The 18792-nt window shown below is 35.7% G+C and overlaps 3 pseudogenes; 1 reads left to right on the top strand and 2 right to left on the bottom strand.

The window, feature by feature from the left end:
- Nucleotides 1-635: 635 nt before the first annotated feature.
- LOC116111210 lies at nucleotides 636-1996 on the bottom strand (annotated as a pseudogene).
- A 1588-nt stretch (nucleotides 1997-3584) lies between these two features.
- LOC116111190 lies at nucleotides 3585-6516 on the bottom strand (annotated as a pseudogene).
- A 906-nt stretch (nucleotides 6517-7422) lies between these two features.
- Nucleotides 7423-9562, top strand: LOC116111209 (annotated as a pseudogene).
- Nucleotides 9563-18792: the final 9230 nt, after the last annotated feature.

Raw genomic sequence — 18792 nt, 5'->3', positions numbered from 1 at the left:
AATTTCAGGAAAGTCTATTCAAGATAAATCCAAATTCAATTCTCATCCTTTCTACATTTAGGCCAACTTGCATAATTTGCAAGAGCGTTTTGTCGCAATATGTCACTGTAACTATACATCAACGTGAAACTTGGAAACTCAAACTTGAAACCTGTAAACCAAAAACGTAAAACTTGTAATATGCAATTTTATAGTCAAAGCCTTTGCAATACCAAATATGTCGAAGTGAACATTCTTCCTAATATAAATTGTAAACATGTTGCTTTCCCCACTATACTTTCACTAATCATGTTTACTTATCCTTCAGCGTTTAGGCCTCTCAGTATATCTTTATATGTATCCTCATTGCAGAGGAAATACATTCTTGTTTACCGTAACAATATTTGAGATTCTGAGATCTTAACTCATACCACAAAAATCTTGCAAGTGAAAATACAGGTAGAGATAAAACTAGCAGTAAACTAGGAAAATAAGATCCGTGGTTCCATAGAAAACTGAGTTGTTAAGTTCTCTCATCTCATTGTCGAATTCATTTCATTTACCTCACATCTCCCACTTATCATCATTCGGAGGACAGAAATGAAGACACATTACCAAGAGAAGAGAGCTTGCTTGGCTTTCGCGCAAAATCATCGCTATTCTTCATGAATGAAAGATCCACAGGATACATTCCATCCAGTAGGGAAATTGAAAATCTCATTATAGGGGGAACATGTATAGTTGAACCAGTATGTGTAATTATCTGATAGCACTCTCGCCTGGTGATTTTTGATACTCTTTTCTCTCATCAACACTCTTACCTTCTCAACAACCATCCCACTCCCTTCTGCAAAATATTCGATAATAAAACATAATTACCAGAATTCCATGGCTCAAGATTAATAAGCTCTTAACAGCATGTTCTGCAAGTTCAACATCACCATGAGTTCGGCAAGCACTTAGCAGGGCACCCCATAAAGTAGCATTTGGCCTAATACTCCTGCTTGTAATCAGGTCATAAGCTTCTAACACATCCACTACGTCCAAGGACATCAACCATGCATCCATAATGCTCGAGATTTGGCTTCAATGGTGCCTTTCAGTCATTGAAGCAAACAACTCCCACCCTTTTTCCACCATCCCAGCATGAGCACAACACGTTAGAACACCCAAAAAGTAGTGGGATTAGGAGTCAAACCTTCCGTCATCATCTGCTCAAAAAATTCAACGCGAGCTCACCCCTTCCATTAAAAGCCAGGCCTGAAATCATGGCATTCAAGAAATCACAATTTTTTTAGGCATTTCACTAAAAATCTTTCTAGCAGTCTCCAAAATTCCACACTTACAATAAAATCAACTAACGCATTTTCAACTGAAACAATATTGATAAAGGCCACTTGATTTAGCATAAGAATGAATCAATCCCCAACATCAACAGCTCCAAACGAGCACAAACAGGCAATACACTAACAACAGTTGCCTCATCTAACTCAAATCCTTGATCGCGCATTTCATGAAATAATTTCAAAGCTTCACTATCCATCCCTCTGTGATAAGTAAGAAATCATTGAATTCCAAGAAACAACACTTCTCTCACTCATTTCCCTGAAAAGATGCAACCCCGTCTCGACATCGCCTCTTTACAAAACCCACGAATCATCAAATTCCAAACGATCACATCTCTTTGACCCATTTCATCAAAACACCTTCATAGCATGCCCCATCCATCAAACTTGTTATACAACTCAACAATCCCAATCCTCAGTGATCCAAAACACTCAAACCCACTTCTTAAACTCTCCATGAACACATTGGCCATCTCTAACATCAGAAAACACTTACAACGCCTAAGCAATGGCGAAAATGTACTCATCAGGCCAAATGCCACGACTTTCATCGCAGAAAACAAGTTCAGAGACTCTTCAAAAGGCCCGTTACGTGAATAGGCTTGATCATGGAATTGAAGAGGATATGTTGGGATTTTGGCTTTGTTTAAAGATTGAAACTGCGTAATCATCTTTGTTGAGGGTACCACACACGGAAACGAAATGAGATAGGATTTGGTTGGATGGTGAAGCCGTGGCGGAGAAAATGAGCGTGGATTGAGTGAGTTGGGTTCGGGTTTTGTGACCATGAAGAAGGCGCAGGATCTTGCGCTCGATTTCAATGGAAGATCTGTTCATTGTTGTTTTTTAAATGCAGGATTACACTCCTTTTGCAAGGAAGAAAATGGAGGGAACGAAACGGTTACAATACATAACAACGGTTTAATTTTAGTTATTATATAATATTCACAACTTAATTATATAAATTCTTTTAATTAATTGAATTTATACATCTATATAATCATGAAACACTTGTTATTGACGCTACGTAGGTTTTATAATTATGCAAGTGTCTACTATATTGTTAATTACTAATTGAACATTAAATTAAATATTTCTAATTTATTATTTAATCAAGTCTTAGGATACTATTATATTGTAATTTTTTAAATTATGTTAGTATATTCTGTAATTTCTATTAATATGATTAGAGTTCAGTAATATTCCAAACCTATAATGTCTGTACAACTATAATAGATCTCAACCAATTGAAACATCCAATATTCCAATTATTCAAACAAACATGATGTTAAAACAACTCCTTAAGCAATGCTCTTCAACTAGTTGATTATAAACACAATAATATTGTAAGAGTAATTCAATGAAGATATTTTAACGGAATAATATGTTATTATTTTTAAACTAATTATTAGTAATATGAATAAATACAGAAAATAGAAAACTCCCTTATAACATATAATAACTTTACATTACACGCTCTAAAATTTTTACAAAATCAACTTCTGATAACATTAATTTAATATAAGATAATCCCCAATATTTAATTTGTTAAAAATAAATCAATTCAATGCCATTATTGCCACCGCAAGAAATGGAAAACCAAGTTACCCAAAACCAACCCAGTTAACCCAAAAGCATGCAGGAATTCGGTGACCTGTATGAATTAGTTGCCTTCAATATCTTAATTGTATATGATTATAGTATAGGTCTAAGGTTGAGAACTTAGTATGTACACTGACTATGTGGTTGAGCAATCATCAACCAATACAACCAAATATTTATACTGGGAATATTGTGTATAACATATAACATATTAATGGTGCTGTTTCTGGTCATGCTTTTCCCTTGGTTACACCAATCTGTTTTCCATCATTCACCGTCCTGCTCATGTAATTTTTGAGTCAAAGTTCATAATATTATTCCACTGTACATGGAGGGGTGCTTTTAATAATACAGAGGGTTGTTTTTATATTTTATGAGAACATGGGCTACAATAGAATTAAGGATGTCCAAAGGGCATAAGGGCTGCATCTGAGCATCTATGTTGAAAAAGAAATCCAACATCATACAGTTTTGGCAACTAAAAATGGGATCATGTTAAACTGCACCCAAATAGTACACACTCTTCGGATATGAAAAGTTACAATTTGCAGAAGGTCAGAGAGCTATATTCTTTTAAACCATGTAAGTCATTAAAAAGACTATTACATGGGTGAATGAAACCACTCCTATAATATCAGGAAAGTTCAAGCATTTGTCTCACTTTTTCGACGCAAGAAAACTGCCGAATCCCATCATAGCTGCGATGTCAGGATCAATTTCAGTTTCTCTTCTAATTCTTTCTCTTTCTGAACCCAAAAGTGAAGAGCAATCAGTAATACTTTACAGTAAAATGAAAAATAAATGAAACCATTGTCCTGCTTAGTGTTCAATCTCTACGTTTTTTCAATTGGGAACCAACAGTAAGTATGTATATTAGCAAAGATAAATCTACAGAAGTCTAATTACTTAGCACTTTAAACTTGAATAAGATTGTATAGGAAACCATTTGTTTGATAGGCAAATAGCAACCAATCTGAACCACAAACCCTGTTGAATAAAACAATCAGCAGATTGGGAAGAAAAAGATGCATATCCGCTCATGACCTTAAATTAGTTTGAATATTTTACAACCTCATAAATACATAGTCATGAGCAATATTATGGTGCTAACTCTTCTCTTTCTTCTTCTCGGCGTTGACGCTTCCGTTCCTCCTCTCTTCTGCTGTTTGCTGATTCGGGCATCAAGATCTAAGGCATTAAAACAGCAAGATGTCAATTTCCACAATCAATTAAATCTTTACCTATTCTTTTTACTCTAGATATTTCCATCAATGCCTTACCTTGCTCTGTGAAGCTGCTAGGGTCTTTCGCTTCTTGAGGATTTCAAAACGCTCCCGTACCTTCACACAAATATGGAATATCAGAAAAACTAAGTACTAAGCCTAAACAATAATCACATCCAGGAAAGGTTTCCCACAACTTTTGATACTCCCAAGAATTGGGAATATTTTTACTCTATACATTTCACAAACATTAGTTTTCTTCCAGAACATACATCCACACATGGCACATGTGCCCAAAACAAAAATCATTAATTAGGTTTTATAGCTTTCCTGTTTTCTGGTTTGTTTAAGCTTTCATAGCCATCTTAGTTTTCTCCATTAAACAATCTTCAGTGGGTTATAACCGTTATATCATTCAAATAAAGATACTTCTAAAGGTGTACCTGATCAAGAGATGCTCGTTCAACCCGCATTGACATACCCAAAGCTCTTTGATCTAGAGAACACAACCAATCGATCAAGTAGATGAGTGATGTGGATAGTTTAATAGAACAAAGCAAGCGTAAGATGACACATACGTTTCTTTCCATTGATATGATCCAAGTAGTTGGGCAGAATCCTTTACTACACACTCGCAAACAGAACAGTAATATCCAGCCTGCAAGAAAACAGATTATAGATAAAGAGAAGAAATATTATAAATGACAAAGTAATGATTCTACTTCATTAAACAGATGTAGAACAGCTAAGAATAATCCAAGCCACCATCTGCGCTAGGAGAAACTGCCTGAAATCATAGAACATATAGGGCATATATGTCTAGCCAGGTGGTGCAAGGGGCAAAGCTCATCGAGGCAATTGTAGACAACCACCGTAAAATTTTGTTAGGGATAATATCACCAATCTCCGTTGGTTTTATCATAATATAGATTTCCTTGGTTGAAAACTCTGACACAGACCTCCTTACTATTAGTTTTGTCCATTATGACAAAACCTGATCAAGCATAACCAGTTATCTACTGAAGTGGTCAGATCAGACAGTTGAAGCAATTTTAACAGTTATCTACACAGTTACAGGTGCAATCATAAAGATTGAAACAATAGTGAGAGATAACTCAGAAAAACTCAAATTGATTAAAAACAAAAGACCAAAAATACCTAAGAATAGTGGTAAGCACAACTGTTGGCTTAATGGAGCTATTGGAGTAACAACCTGCACAAAATACAGAATGAGATAGATCAGTATAACAAACTATAAGAAATCAGGAAGGACTATCAGAAACATGTGAGCACAAAACGCAAATATTGATTGATGATAACAAGATTATCCAAAAAAATTATTTACTCAGTCAACATGCAGCAACTCCTAAATCAACCTCTAAGCAGATATAGTGCACAATGCGAGACACCAATATCGATAGTAATCAAGACTTTCGCAAACAACAACAATCCTGAATCAAACATCTAACACACAGTTCACTAAAACCTATTTAAAGATAGCAGCAGCAACCTAAAATATAATTTATCAGCAACCAACACAGTGTACTACTTTCATTTCCCTTCTTGAATCTTCTTAGTAGAGTACTAATCAGTGGGTTGCCTGCAAGTACTCGTTCATTTTGTTAACCAAATAGGCAATCTCCATATATTAGTTGTTAAACGTTTACTTCTCACAAAATACATATATACATGGACCACTCCCATAATCATTTAGCCTAACTATACACAGGTGATGCTTCTACTTTCTCCTTTTGCAAAATCAATAACTAGTCATCAAATTATAACTTTTCGAAACCATTCAGCACTTAATATTCAGCACTTAACATGATAATTAATAATGAAAAAGGCACAGATATACAAAATAAACAAAAAAGAAAGATGAACTCACTTGAGTTTACCCAATCGAGATTCAAGGTCCACTATATAGTCCCTATGCTTCAAAGGCTCACTCGCACTGGAGGACCCTTGCTGCCAAAATAATAATAATAATAATATATCAATGTTACCAATCCAACTAAATACCCAATAAAGAAGAAACCAACTACATTTCGATTTAACTCGGCCATCGACTCCTAAATAAGAAAGAAAAAGTTATCAAGCAAAACAGAAACCTAAAATAAAAAAAAAAAGAAAAATATAAATAAATAAATAAATAACAAACTTGTTTTCACGCTCGCGAGCTCGTTCTAAATACTCTTCTCTGTCGAATTTTCTCTGAAAGTGTTATCGACTCCAGCAACCTGCTGAACAGATTTATCAAAAAAATCATATAACGCATCAACTATATCAAAAATTCAAACTTTAATTTAAAACAACAAACGAAATTGAGTTGAGGGAGTGATACGTACGTTGTCGTTAGCCGCCATTAAAATCAATTACAGAAAAACTTGATTAATGGAATCAAAATTTTAAGCTTCACAGGGGAAAGAGCTGGAATTTGGAATTAGGAGTAATGGAACCGTGAAACCCCAATTTCCTCTCGCCGTAATAATTAACGACGTCGTCTCTCTAGATTTTGTGATATTTAAATAAATTTTTGGTCTGGACCGACGGGGTGTTTGGTCTAGTGGTATGATTCTCGCTCGGGTGCGAGAGGTCGCGAGTTCGATTCTCGCAACACCCTCCTTTTTCAAAGCCATTTCTGAGCCGGCCCATTATCCATTTATATATTCTAAGCCCATTTTAACTCAGTTCTTTAGGGCCCTTTTGTCTTTTGATATGATGATCGTTTAAAGCTTTATGAAAGTACATCTAATGATAAGTACCACATGGTTTAAAAACCGACTAGTTCCTCATCCGGTCATTGAATGGTTAAACTCATTTAGCCATGATCTAAGATTGAAGCGATGGAACACGTATTGAATCACGGTTCAACTACGAGTTAGGTAAGGACATGTCTTGTTTTATAATTATTAGAGTTTTAAAATTTTATTACGTTATATTATCGCATGATGTCACTAGTCGAATGTCAGACCTAAGGACTGGCCTCTTGGACTAAGTTAGTCGAGGTATAAAAAAATGGGGATAACACTGTGAACTTTATTGATAAAACTAAAGCTTTCATAATGGAAAAAAAAGTTTCAATCATTCTTCCATTGGTCCATGGCAAGTCTCAATTTATTGGTAATAAAAAATAAAACTATTATAAATTTCGAGGGGTTGACTTAAAAGTTAGGAGGTTTAATCAATTTCTTAAGTTTTTAGATTCAAACCTTGAGGTCATCTACCATAATGATATGTGATACTGGTGTTCTTGAGGTGTAGAGTGTTCAATGGATCCTAAAGATTAGTAAGGTGCGCGTAGCTAACATCAGATACACCAATACAATATATATATATATATTAAAAAAAATAAACTTATTATGGATGGAAATCTATAAATAACTTATTTATTGAGAATAGTTTAAAAAGTAAGTGAAGTAACTTACGGATGTGAAACGGTTACCAAAATAATAAAAAATAAAACTATTTATGGATGGAAATCTATAATATACTTATAGAGAGAATAATTTAGAAAGTAACTACACAGATGTGAACGGTTACCAAAAAAATAAAAAATAAAAAATAAACTTATTTATGGATGGAAATCTATAAATATACTTAATATGAGAAATAATTTAAAAAGGGAAAGATTTTGGTATATTAAGGACAGTCTTCAACGTGGGGAAGGAAAAGGATGGAATTGGAATATAATAACACATGCACGAGGCTTTCCTTTCACAAATTTACTATCAAATTCTTTCGTAAAGCCATAGCCATCGCCGTAGCCAGAGTTATTCATTCTTTCTTGGTCTGATTTGATTGCGTTAGTCTAAGACTTTCAGCAACATGTTCTTTTTTTGTTCTTCTTTCATATCTCTCTTTCTTCTTTTCCTCCCCTCAATGCAATGCTCTTACTCTGCAAGATTGTAAGTTTGACGCCATATATCAATCGGCGACTCGATTTCTGACACGGGAAATCTGATTGCGCGAGCCCTCAATCACGGTTTGCCTCGCTTCCTTATGGACAAAACTTCTTCAAGAAAGCAACTGGGAGATGCTCAAACGGGTTATGATGATTGATATATTGGTAAGCCATTAACTTCTGTTGTTGGGTTAGTTTTGAGATTAGAGTAAAAGAATCAACAGCGTGATCACCACACCATATACTAAAGTTTGATCAGTTAGCCTTTTTCTTTTTATTTGATTCTATCTTTACAGTATGCTACTTTTTATGCCTCTCTGTGTGCTTAATGATGATGCATAATTTATAATTTTGTGCTCAATCGGCTGGTGTCCCCTGCTTGATGCCTACTGAATCCCAAAGCAACATTCAGTCATGGCCATGGAATGAATTTTGCAGTTGCTGGTTCAACTGCTTTGCCGTGGATGTTTTATAGAGAAAAGGATTGTAGCCTCAGTCACCAACTTCTCTCAGTACCAGCTTGATGGATGTTCACTATTTCAATGGAAATCTGTTACGATGATAAAGGTCAGTGCCTGCTTCATTTAAATTAGATGTATTAATTACATATGTATGAATTAAGTACTACGATTTGTTAATTCTGATAAAGACTGTAATGGCAACTTAAAAGGTCTTTGTTCATGGTTGGGGAGATTGGAGGAAACGATTACGGTTATGCACTGTTTCAAGGCAAAACCCTCGAGGAGGTCACGGCCATGGTGTCTGATGTTGTCCAAGCCATTAAAGATGCTGCTACTGTAACTCTTCTTCTTCATTCCTCATAATTTTATGGGTATTAGAGTTAATTTCTCAACGGTACTGATTGTTTAACTGGTTTGGTTGCAGAGAGTAATTGAGAGTGGGGCTCTTAGAGTTATTATTCCGGGAATATTTCCCATTGGTTGCTTCCCAATCTATCTAACTGGATTCCAAACCAATGATTCTACTGCTTATGATGAGCTCCATTGCCTGAAGGGGTTGAACAACTTTTCAATGTATCACAATGAGCGCCTTCAACAAGCCATTCAAGAACTCACACTACAACACCCTAACATCGCCATTGTATATGGCGATTATTACAACACATTCTTGGGGCTTCTGCGCCAAGCTGGTTTGCTTCGTAAGTTTATTCATTAATCTTTTTCACATCTCTTAATAGGAAACTTACGAAACTTTGTATAAAATTAAACAGGTTTTGATGTTAAATCAGTGCAAAAAGCTTGTTGTGGAGTTGGAGGTGAATATAATTTTAATCTAACAAGAGACTGTGGAGGTCCTGATGTTCCAGTGTGTCCCAATCCCGATGATCACATCAGCTGGGATGGTGTTCATTTGACTCAGAAAGCTTATAACACCATGGCATCATGGCTCATCCATGACATCTTCCCAAAGCTTCAATGTTTTAATCCCTTAATTTAGTTTTGTAGATCAATTATTGGTTAATAGTATTACATATTATGTCTATCTATTCCAACCATTATGTGCTCTCTATTTGAATTTTGAACCATTATATTTAGCATATATCCATACATGAATATTATTGTCAGTCAAATCTAGCTTCCACTTCCGATGTTGTTAAAGCCAAATGCAGAATGCTGTTAAGGCAATCAATTCTCATAAAAACATCATCTTCTTGGCTTGATTACTGATATAGATGGTTCCATTTGAACAACAAATAATAATGGAATGCAAACAGGCCATTGAAGGTAGACTGCTTTCCAATCATCTAACATCATTCCATCACAATGAGTACCTCCAACTAGAGCTGGTGGTGGGCCGTGTCAGTCCATGGCATGATAGGAAAAAAACACAACGCAACAAGACATGACATGAAAAAAAGCATGGAACGACACAACTCACAATCATGCGGGCTGTGCCATGGGCCTTAAAAAAGGCACGTGGGTCAACATAACATGAAAAAAATAAAATAAAATACTTAAAAAAATAGTTTAATTTCTAAATTTGTATTTGTAATTTATAATTAATAAAATTAATGAAAATGAAGTTGTATAATAATTCTTAATTCTAATTTCTAAGTTTGTATATGTAATTTATAATTATAACTTATAAGCAGTAAAAAAAAGTTTTGAAATTTAATTAATATTTCAATGTCTCATTATTTTATTATTTTTTGTAGTGATTATATATATTTTTAATTAATACAAATATAAAATGTCATTAAATATAACATATAAAATATTTTTACAATAATTGTTAATAATAAATCAAAATTACCACAATTTATAAATATTAAAAAAAAAAAATTATAGGCCTGCCCACAAAGCACGTGAGTCAACCCATGGGATGGCACGACAAGGCACAAATTTTGTTGAACCTTGACACGGCATTACAAGACACGAATTTTTGTGGACCTTGTCACAACACAATAAAGCATGAATTTCTATGGGCCTTGGCACGACACGACGGGCCCTCTCTACCTCCAACAGGCCATTGAAGAACCAATAACATAATTTCCCTAATGTGATTGCAGTACATATATGTACGTTGATTATTGCAATGCCTTTTGTTGACATGGAATGAGGATATTATGTATTAAATGGAGATACAATATGGTTCTAATTGGAGTATGTATATCGGATATTATGTTGTTACCTTATTATAGGGATCATGACATTATTTTCTTTAAGAGTTAATGACTTTTTCCCACCCAAATAATNAAGGGACCCTTTCACGGAATATATAAAGAGAGTTTCAATTCAAGGAAGGTAGAAATAACCAAATATTACCTCTTCTCCTCTACTATGTAGCTAAAGCAACTTTAAAACTCAATGTTGACATTTTACTCTATTCAAAGGATAACCTCCAAGAAAATAATATCCCCAACCCAATTCTTGTCTCCCATGCTACGGCTTTCCACTTGCAATTCAGGGGAAATCTCTTGTCTCTCCATTCTTTACTTTTGTTCTTGATTCCAAAAGTTTGTCAAGAATCAGTAATTATAACTTACAAGCATTAGATTACTACTTTGCTTTGGATCAATCAAGAAAACCCCCATTTCTTACGAAAAATCAATTATATCAATAAATGCTACGTACTGAAAAATATTCAACAAAATATATACAACTAAAACGTAAGAAAAAATAATAATAAAAATATACAATACACAATTACAGCAAAACATGAAAGGAAACAATACCTACAGAGATGCCAAGCGGGATCATATGTATACGACAAAAACGGTGTCATTTTGATGAAATGAAAGAAGAGGGAGAATGCAGTTGCGGATTCAAATTTCTTGAGAATATGAGAGGGAAAATAGAAAAGGATAGCTGACAGTAGAGCTGGGCATTTGGGACCGAGCCAAAAGCCCAGCTCTAAAAACCGGTCCTAGGACCGGTCCTTCGGAGGACCGGTCCTAGGAGGCCTGGTTCCAAAACAGGACCAGGCCTAAGGAGGAGGGCCCGGACCCTCCACTGGGCTCTCCTCCAAGGCCCGAGCCTGGGCCCAAATTTTTTTACCTTTTATCATTTTAGTCCTTTATAAAATTACATTAAACCCCTTAAAATAAGTATAAATTATAAAGACTAAAATAAAATTTATTAAAAAAAAAAATTTAACCGTTGGTTGTCAACGGTCAACTGACACCAACGGTTATATTTATATAATTATAAGTTTTTTTTTTCATTTTCCCCCCCACAATTACACTATAAATAACCCTAAAACCTTTAATTTTTTCACACCAATCAATCTCTCATTCTTTCATTCTCTCAATCTCTCTACTCCAAATCTCCAATCAATTTCTTATTTAATTTATATTTATAATTTATTTATATTATTCAAATTTTTTTCTATTTTTCAATATCATCATAATTTCATATTATTATTTAATTTCTTTTCATTTTAATTATTTATTATTTTATCATAAATTTATAATGTCTTCCCCAAATGAGTTTTACGTTCCATCCACCGAAGAAATTGAAGCCTTCAATCCATTTCACCATTTCCTCCAGAGGATGCAGTTGTAATTCCACAACCACATTCGGTCGGCACGAAGTGTAGCCAAACACATGTGAGCTGCGAGTGCAACAGGCACGGACATAGCCCAACCCCCGACCGTCAAAGAGGATCGTGTTCGATGTCTGGCGATACTTCACCAAATCAAAACGGCCAAAGACAAATGGGAAGGGGGAAGAATCGTGTGAGATATGTAATTTATGTGGAACCATTACTGGGGCTGAGAAGGGGACTTCGACGATGCGACGACACATAGAGAAGAAGCATCCCCAATAAATGCATCTTCTGTTAGTAAATGGTCCCGTTACGCAGCAGAAACAAAATAATATAACTCAGGGATCGTTTACATGAGCCAAGATCAAGGGTATGATTTTACAATTTATATTAAATAAAATCTGCATAAATATTCAACATGAGTTTAAAAGAAAACAAATGCACGTTGGAGGCTCCTCCAAATTGTCGATGAATGTTTTGCTACCGATCCCAGTGTAGGATCGAAACTGTGTAGTCCACACGAAGACAATCTCAAAAGAACCAAGAGGGATTTGCTAGATCCTCTTTGGCTTCAAGATTAAGAAGAAAACAAAATCAATTGAATTGATTTTAGGCCATAGGTGTTACTGCCGTGGAAGAAGCAAAAAGGGCTCTGTGTGTTTTGGTTTACAAAGAAAATCCTTAATTAAAAAATACACACTTTTCCTTTTATATTTTAAAAAAAATTTGCCCTAATCCCATACGAAATAGGCTTGGGCTCCAACCCAAACGCCCCATGTTGCCAAACACTCCCAATTTGATTTATTTTATTTCCATCATTATCTCAATTAAAATCGATTAATATATATTTAAAAATAATTAACATTTAACAATAATGATAATAATTTAAATATGTGCGAACACACATTTAAACGTAATTTCACTATTTAATTTTTCTAACAAATTAAATAAAGGCTACGACCTCAGCAAATTTAATTACACTGTGAAATTACCCAAATACCCTTTCACCTTAAAAGACGAAAACGCCATTCTTTCTTCTTGCATCTTAAATTGTCTTCTATGTGTGGACCCATAGGCTCCTCATCATCGGCAGTGTATAGTATCGCGATTAACACCAATTAACATCTCATTAATACACATACTAAGATTGGCCCCTAGCAAGGCATCATGGCCACCCGATAGATTCGGATTCAGCAAGAAGTAGCTACCTGTCAAGATATGGTTACCGTGCAATTCGATCCTTTCATCATACGTTATCTCGACGAGACGAAGGCATAGAAATAGTGTTAACCTTCGGTTACTCTGATATTATTTATTCAGTTTCTGGACCAATGACCCGTATTATAAACTGGATAGAGCAACAACTCAATCCCACTGTGGCCACAGTTTTAGTGTCATTGCCAATACTGAATTGCGTCGTGAGATAACTTTCCCCATACCCGGAGTGATAAATCCTTGTCAATCCACCGTAGTCTGATACACTCCTTGATGCAGCCAATCACCACCGCATTGACAGCTCTGAAAAGAATTGCGTTAGGTAGTGTCAAACTACAAATCGGTGCACAAGGCGCTCCGGTGATCTCAAGTCTAAGGATCACATGCACCACCATTCGTTAGAGGATTTGTTCCATAGACACTGGGGTTACCATCCAAATGGAATCCTCTGGTGGGTCAATCCAGTGAACTTGCTGTGGTGTATATCGCCTACAACAAACACCCATGTGTTGCACCAAGTTGTCACCAAACAACCTTGACAAGTGAGATCAGTCACTGCCTTTCGACAGGGTCGTTCAACACTATGATAGCCTTACCATATATCTGTGCCCTTAGTTCAAATAATACTAGGGCTACGGACGTTTCTAGAATGGCCATCATATGTGCTCATAGGGTTCCCACTATCAAAATTTGAAACACTTGATACCCTCGTCACGACTCTACCATTCTAAGGACATATATCAATACATATTGCAATAATAGATTTACGTGATATAGAATAAAATGCCTTTTATTGATTAATGAACATTAATACAAAGAGTCAATTCTACAATAATTGATTGGCTCTAGGGCATCTACTCTAACATCTTCAAGTGGATCAGGTAGACAAATTCAAAATCAACTTAATTTAATCCACAATCCTCAACTCTCTCAACATGGCAATACAATACACATGTTGCACGAGAGGAAATAGCAAGATATATAGTTGCTACGGACTCTCCCATTTGTTTATCTGAAAATCCTTTTTTGTTAATATGGTTAAAACTGCATTTTATCCCATATACCCTGTTAGTAGAACTACAAGTAAAGAGATATACTAAAACTTTATAACAAAATAAATAATAAACTTAAAAACGAATTTCAAAAATTTAGGAATATATCTATTGCACTTACATCAGACATATGGGTGTAGATCAAAAACCGATTTTTTAACTGTTACAGTACATTTCTTAGATCATAATTGGGGTTTACAACAAAAATTGATAGGTTTTAAACCATTATATGAAAAACATAGTGCTAAAACTATTTAATTTAAATTCTTGAAGTTTTGCAAGAATATTTATTAACTGATAGGTTGTAGAGCTAACGCTTGATAATGCAGCTGCTAACACCGCGGCAAATCTTTATTTGAAAAGAAATTGGATCCTCTTGGTGAAGGCAAATTTTATCACCAGAGATGTGCTTGTCACATCATCAATTTGATAGTTAAAGCAGGTTTAGATGCTATACATTCAAAGATGGGAGGGGGTGCATAGAGCTATCGGATTTATCGTCAGCGGTAGCAATAAAAGATGGCCGGAGTACATCAAATATTGTAAGCAAGAGGACCCACCGGTTCGACCTTTGAAGTTATGTACAGACATGCCTATCCGTTGGAACTCTACTCTATGATGTTGGAAAAAGCTTTGCCAACCGCGAAACAAATTACAGATTTCGTCAACCGGAAGAACTATCCAGAGGAAGTTGTCAACTATAATGATTGGGAGGTTTGTGAACTTTTTTATCATTTCTTAAAATTTTTTATGATGCTACTAATACATTAAGTGGTATTTATTATCTAACTACTAATTTAGTGTTAGATATTTTAGTTCAAATTGCTAAAACTTTGATCAATATAGAATGATAACATTTTTAGTGAAATGTTTCAAGATAGAGAAAAAATATAAGAGATATTGGTTAGATATTCCATTTATATGGATTAGGCCTTTTTCTAGATCCTAGGTTTAAATTATCCATAGTTAACGGTGTAATTACTGAGTTAGGCCATTATTTAGGACATGATTATACGTCTTATTGACTGACTTTAAACACAAATTGGATAGGCTTTTTTCTTTATATGAGAACAGATACAATGGAAGTAGAAGTGGAAGTGGAAGTGGAACGTCTAGGAGAGGCGATCAGGACCTTGATGTAGCCCCCCCTAAGGATCGAGCAAGTGGGTGTATGTGGGACGTGGCGGAAGCTCCAGCTTTAGCTCCAACTTGTACATACATAGACCAAATGAGATGACTCGCTACCTACAGGTGGACTTGACCTTTATGACCATGAAGGAGCAACTTGACATGGAATTCTTCAATGGTGGAACCAACAAGAAAGTCAATTCCCATTATATCCAAATGGCACGTGACATTTTATCTGTGCCGGTTTCTACAATTGCATCCGAGTCAACATTTTCAACGAGTGGTCGAATTGTTGAAGACAGAAGATGTTTTTAACCGATGAGATGATTGAAGTGGATAACGTGTTTACGGGATTGGACTCATGCAGAAAGAAGATACAACAGCACCTGAAGATCCCGAACAACTCGAACTCTTTAGGAATACAGATTTGAATAATGTAAATAGTGTTGACGATGAAATTGAAGATAAATAATTTAATAAAAAAATTTAATTGTTTTTTGTGAAGCGTGAATGTGTGAAATGTGATATTACATTTATGTTAAAAATTAAAATTAACTATTAATTTATTATTTTTTAAAATTAATTAAATTTTTAGAAACTTACTAACAACCCCTAAAAAAATACTAAAAACCCCCATAAAATTTTGTTTTTCCCCAAAATATAAAAAAAATTGGGGGGAAAATAAAATGGTCCTGGGCCCATGGGACCAGTCACGACCCCCCAACCCCCCCCCCCCCCCCCCCCAGCCCCCCCCCCCCCCCCCCCCCCCCCCACCACCCCACCCCAGGCCTTAGCCGGGTTCAGGTCCGGGTTTTTCTCATGGGCCTGAGGACCGGTCCTAGGCCCATGAGAGAATGGTCCCAATTGGGACCAATCCTAAGGGACCAGTCCCAACGGGCCCAAGCCTGGGCCCGAAAGGGGACGGCCCGTGCCTAGCTCTAGCTAACAGATCGGTTTGATGAAAAAGTGAGGAAGAAAACGTGGATTCCATATTCAACTAGAAACCGTGTCGTTTTGAAACCTTCGTTGACAGGTATTTACAGGTGATTTGTTTTAGGAATTTAGGGCTGAAAAAAAAAAAAAAAAAAAAAAAACCGGAAACTGGACTGAAACCGACAAAAAAATCGGTTTTCGAATTAGTCAGTTCGGTTTTGGTTTTTAAAAATTATTAAACTAATTTTCCAATTTGATTAATGATTAAAGGGTAATATTAAACCAGTTAACCAAATCGAGTTTGAAACCGACTTTAAAAAAATATAAGAAAACATAAAACAACACTACGTGTACGCTCTGTCTTACAAAGAGAGAGCATACGCATTGATGTGTGGCGTGCCACATCAGTGACATGTGGCACGTGGGCCACAGTTCTTAATCCCCAAAAATTTTAAAAATATATATATATAATTTCAAACCCAAACTTCCCAGTTCCCACATTGCGCGACCTAAATCAAATTCCCTTCCCTAATTTCATCTTCATCTTAAATCAAATTTTACAATTCCTACGTCATCAACCTTTCCATTAATTTATGAAATTCCAATTTTTTCCCAAAAAGCCACCCTCAACAGAAGATCTTATTGATTTGGTTGAGGCGAAGCAACAAAAAAGAGTTGCATCTGTTAAAGAGCCATCACTAGCAGCGAGACTAGTGCCAGCATCCTTACCTATTCCAACATCTCTTAGCATTGATCGAGCAGCGGCTTCACTTAACAAACAAGACTAGTAGCTAGCCATTGATCTTGTCGATCCACTCGCATTAGTGGCGAAGGAAGAAGCTTTAAGGGCAAAAAAGAGGATATACATAACTATTTTACTGAATTCACTTGGGATAACCACCATGCGACCACCACTCTTAACCGCTCCTACCGCGCAACTACCACTCTCAATGGCTCCTACCGCCGTCGCATACCGCCAAAGCTCAATCACCACAACCACTGCCACGGCTTGTATGTGTACCTTAACTGTTTTCACTTTCACTAATAAACTCAATCCCAAAACCCATAAGTTCTTGTACATATCTCAATCTTCATTTTTAAATAACCAAAGTCATTACTCATTGCAGAACTGGGTTGTGAAAAAAATGAAGTTTTGGATTCATATTTTGAGAAAGTTAAGATTTTGATGAAAGGGGGAATCGTTTTAGGGGCGCTTGTTTGTGGGGTTTTGGTGTTTGGTTGCAAGAGAGTTTTTGTTGTGGAGAGTGTAGTAAATGCAGGGTATGGAGGTTGATTTCATTGAATTTAAATTTACATATTGGTTGGATTTGATGAAAATGCAGAATTTTTTGGTGCAGCTGTTGCATCTACATTGTTGCACTATAGGCAGATTCCAAAAGTGTTTTCGGTGCAGTGTTTGTGTGTTGGAAGTGATGGCTGGACCTGTTTTTGTGCATTTGAGGAGGTATATCCAGGTGTTTGAGGAGTCAAGCTGCATTTTGACATTGTTTTTGTGCATTTGAGGAGGTATATTCGGGCATTTGAGGAGTCTAGTTGCATTCTAACAGTGTTTTTTTTCTTTTGTTTTTGTTTATTTTTGGTCAATTGTTCATGACAGTTGAAAATTGAACTAGTTCGGCTCAAGCAAGAAGAAAGTCTGATGTCTGACCTTGTGCATTATTGTTTGAATATGATATATGTTGAGGATGGTGTTGAGCAATGTAAAGTAGTCGAGTGAATCCATGTGCAAGTTGTTTGTGTACTCTATATGTCTGATGCCTTATTGGATGTAATCTATAGAGTTTTATTTTACTAGTTTTATGAGAGCTTTTGGTTAATGCAAGGATTTGTAAACTTACCCAATTTTGGGAGGAAAAGAAATAAAGAAATAACAAAATGCATTGTTTTGATTGCAGTGTTTTATGTTACATGTACAAGATAATTGCTTGTGTAAATGATACTTCAGGGAAATGGAACAACTCTTCAGAGAGGGACATTAAACATAAAATCACATAATGCAATATTGAAATGCAAAAAGAAACAACATCCACCAAGGATATACATCCTTATACACAAAAGCAATACAAACACAAGACAACCAAACTCTACAATCTTGAGAGCCTTTACAAAAAAAACCAACAAGGGAAACAAGACACACCCTAACTTGCCCAGTTATCCCAACAACAGCAAAAAAAAAAAAAAAAAAAAAACAACTTCACTACCAACAAAGAGAAAAGGATGTAGCATAACAAAAGCTGCTGCTACCACTCCAACCTGCCCAACTAACACTCCAACAAGCAGAACATTACACTACACACTACAAAACTACAAATGCATAACCTAGAACCAACACTTTACACACTACACAACTGCAAATGCACAACCTGCACCACCAGCCCACT

The sequence above is a fragment of the Pistacia vera genome, unplaced genomic scaffold (assembly GCF_008641045.1).
Source record: "Pistacia vera cultivar Batoury unplaced genomic scaffold, PisVer_v2 Contig63, whole genome shotgun sequence".
Classification (NCBI taxonomy): domain Eukaryota; kingdom Viridiplantae; phylum Streptophyta; class Magnoliopsida; order Sapindales; family Anacardiaceae; genus Pistacia; species Pistacia vera.
Note: the sequence above shows the minus strand (reverse complement) of the source record. Positions and strands in the feature narration are given on the sequence as shown.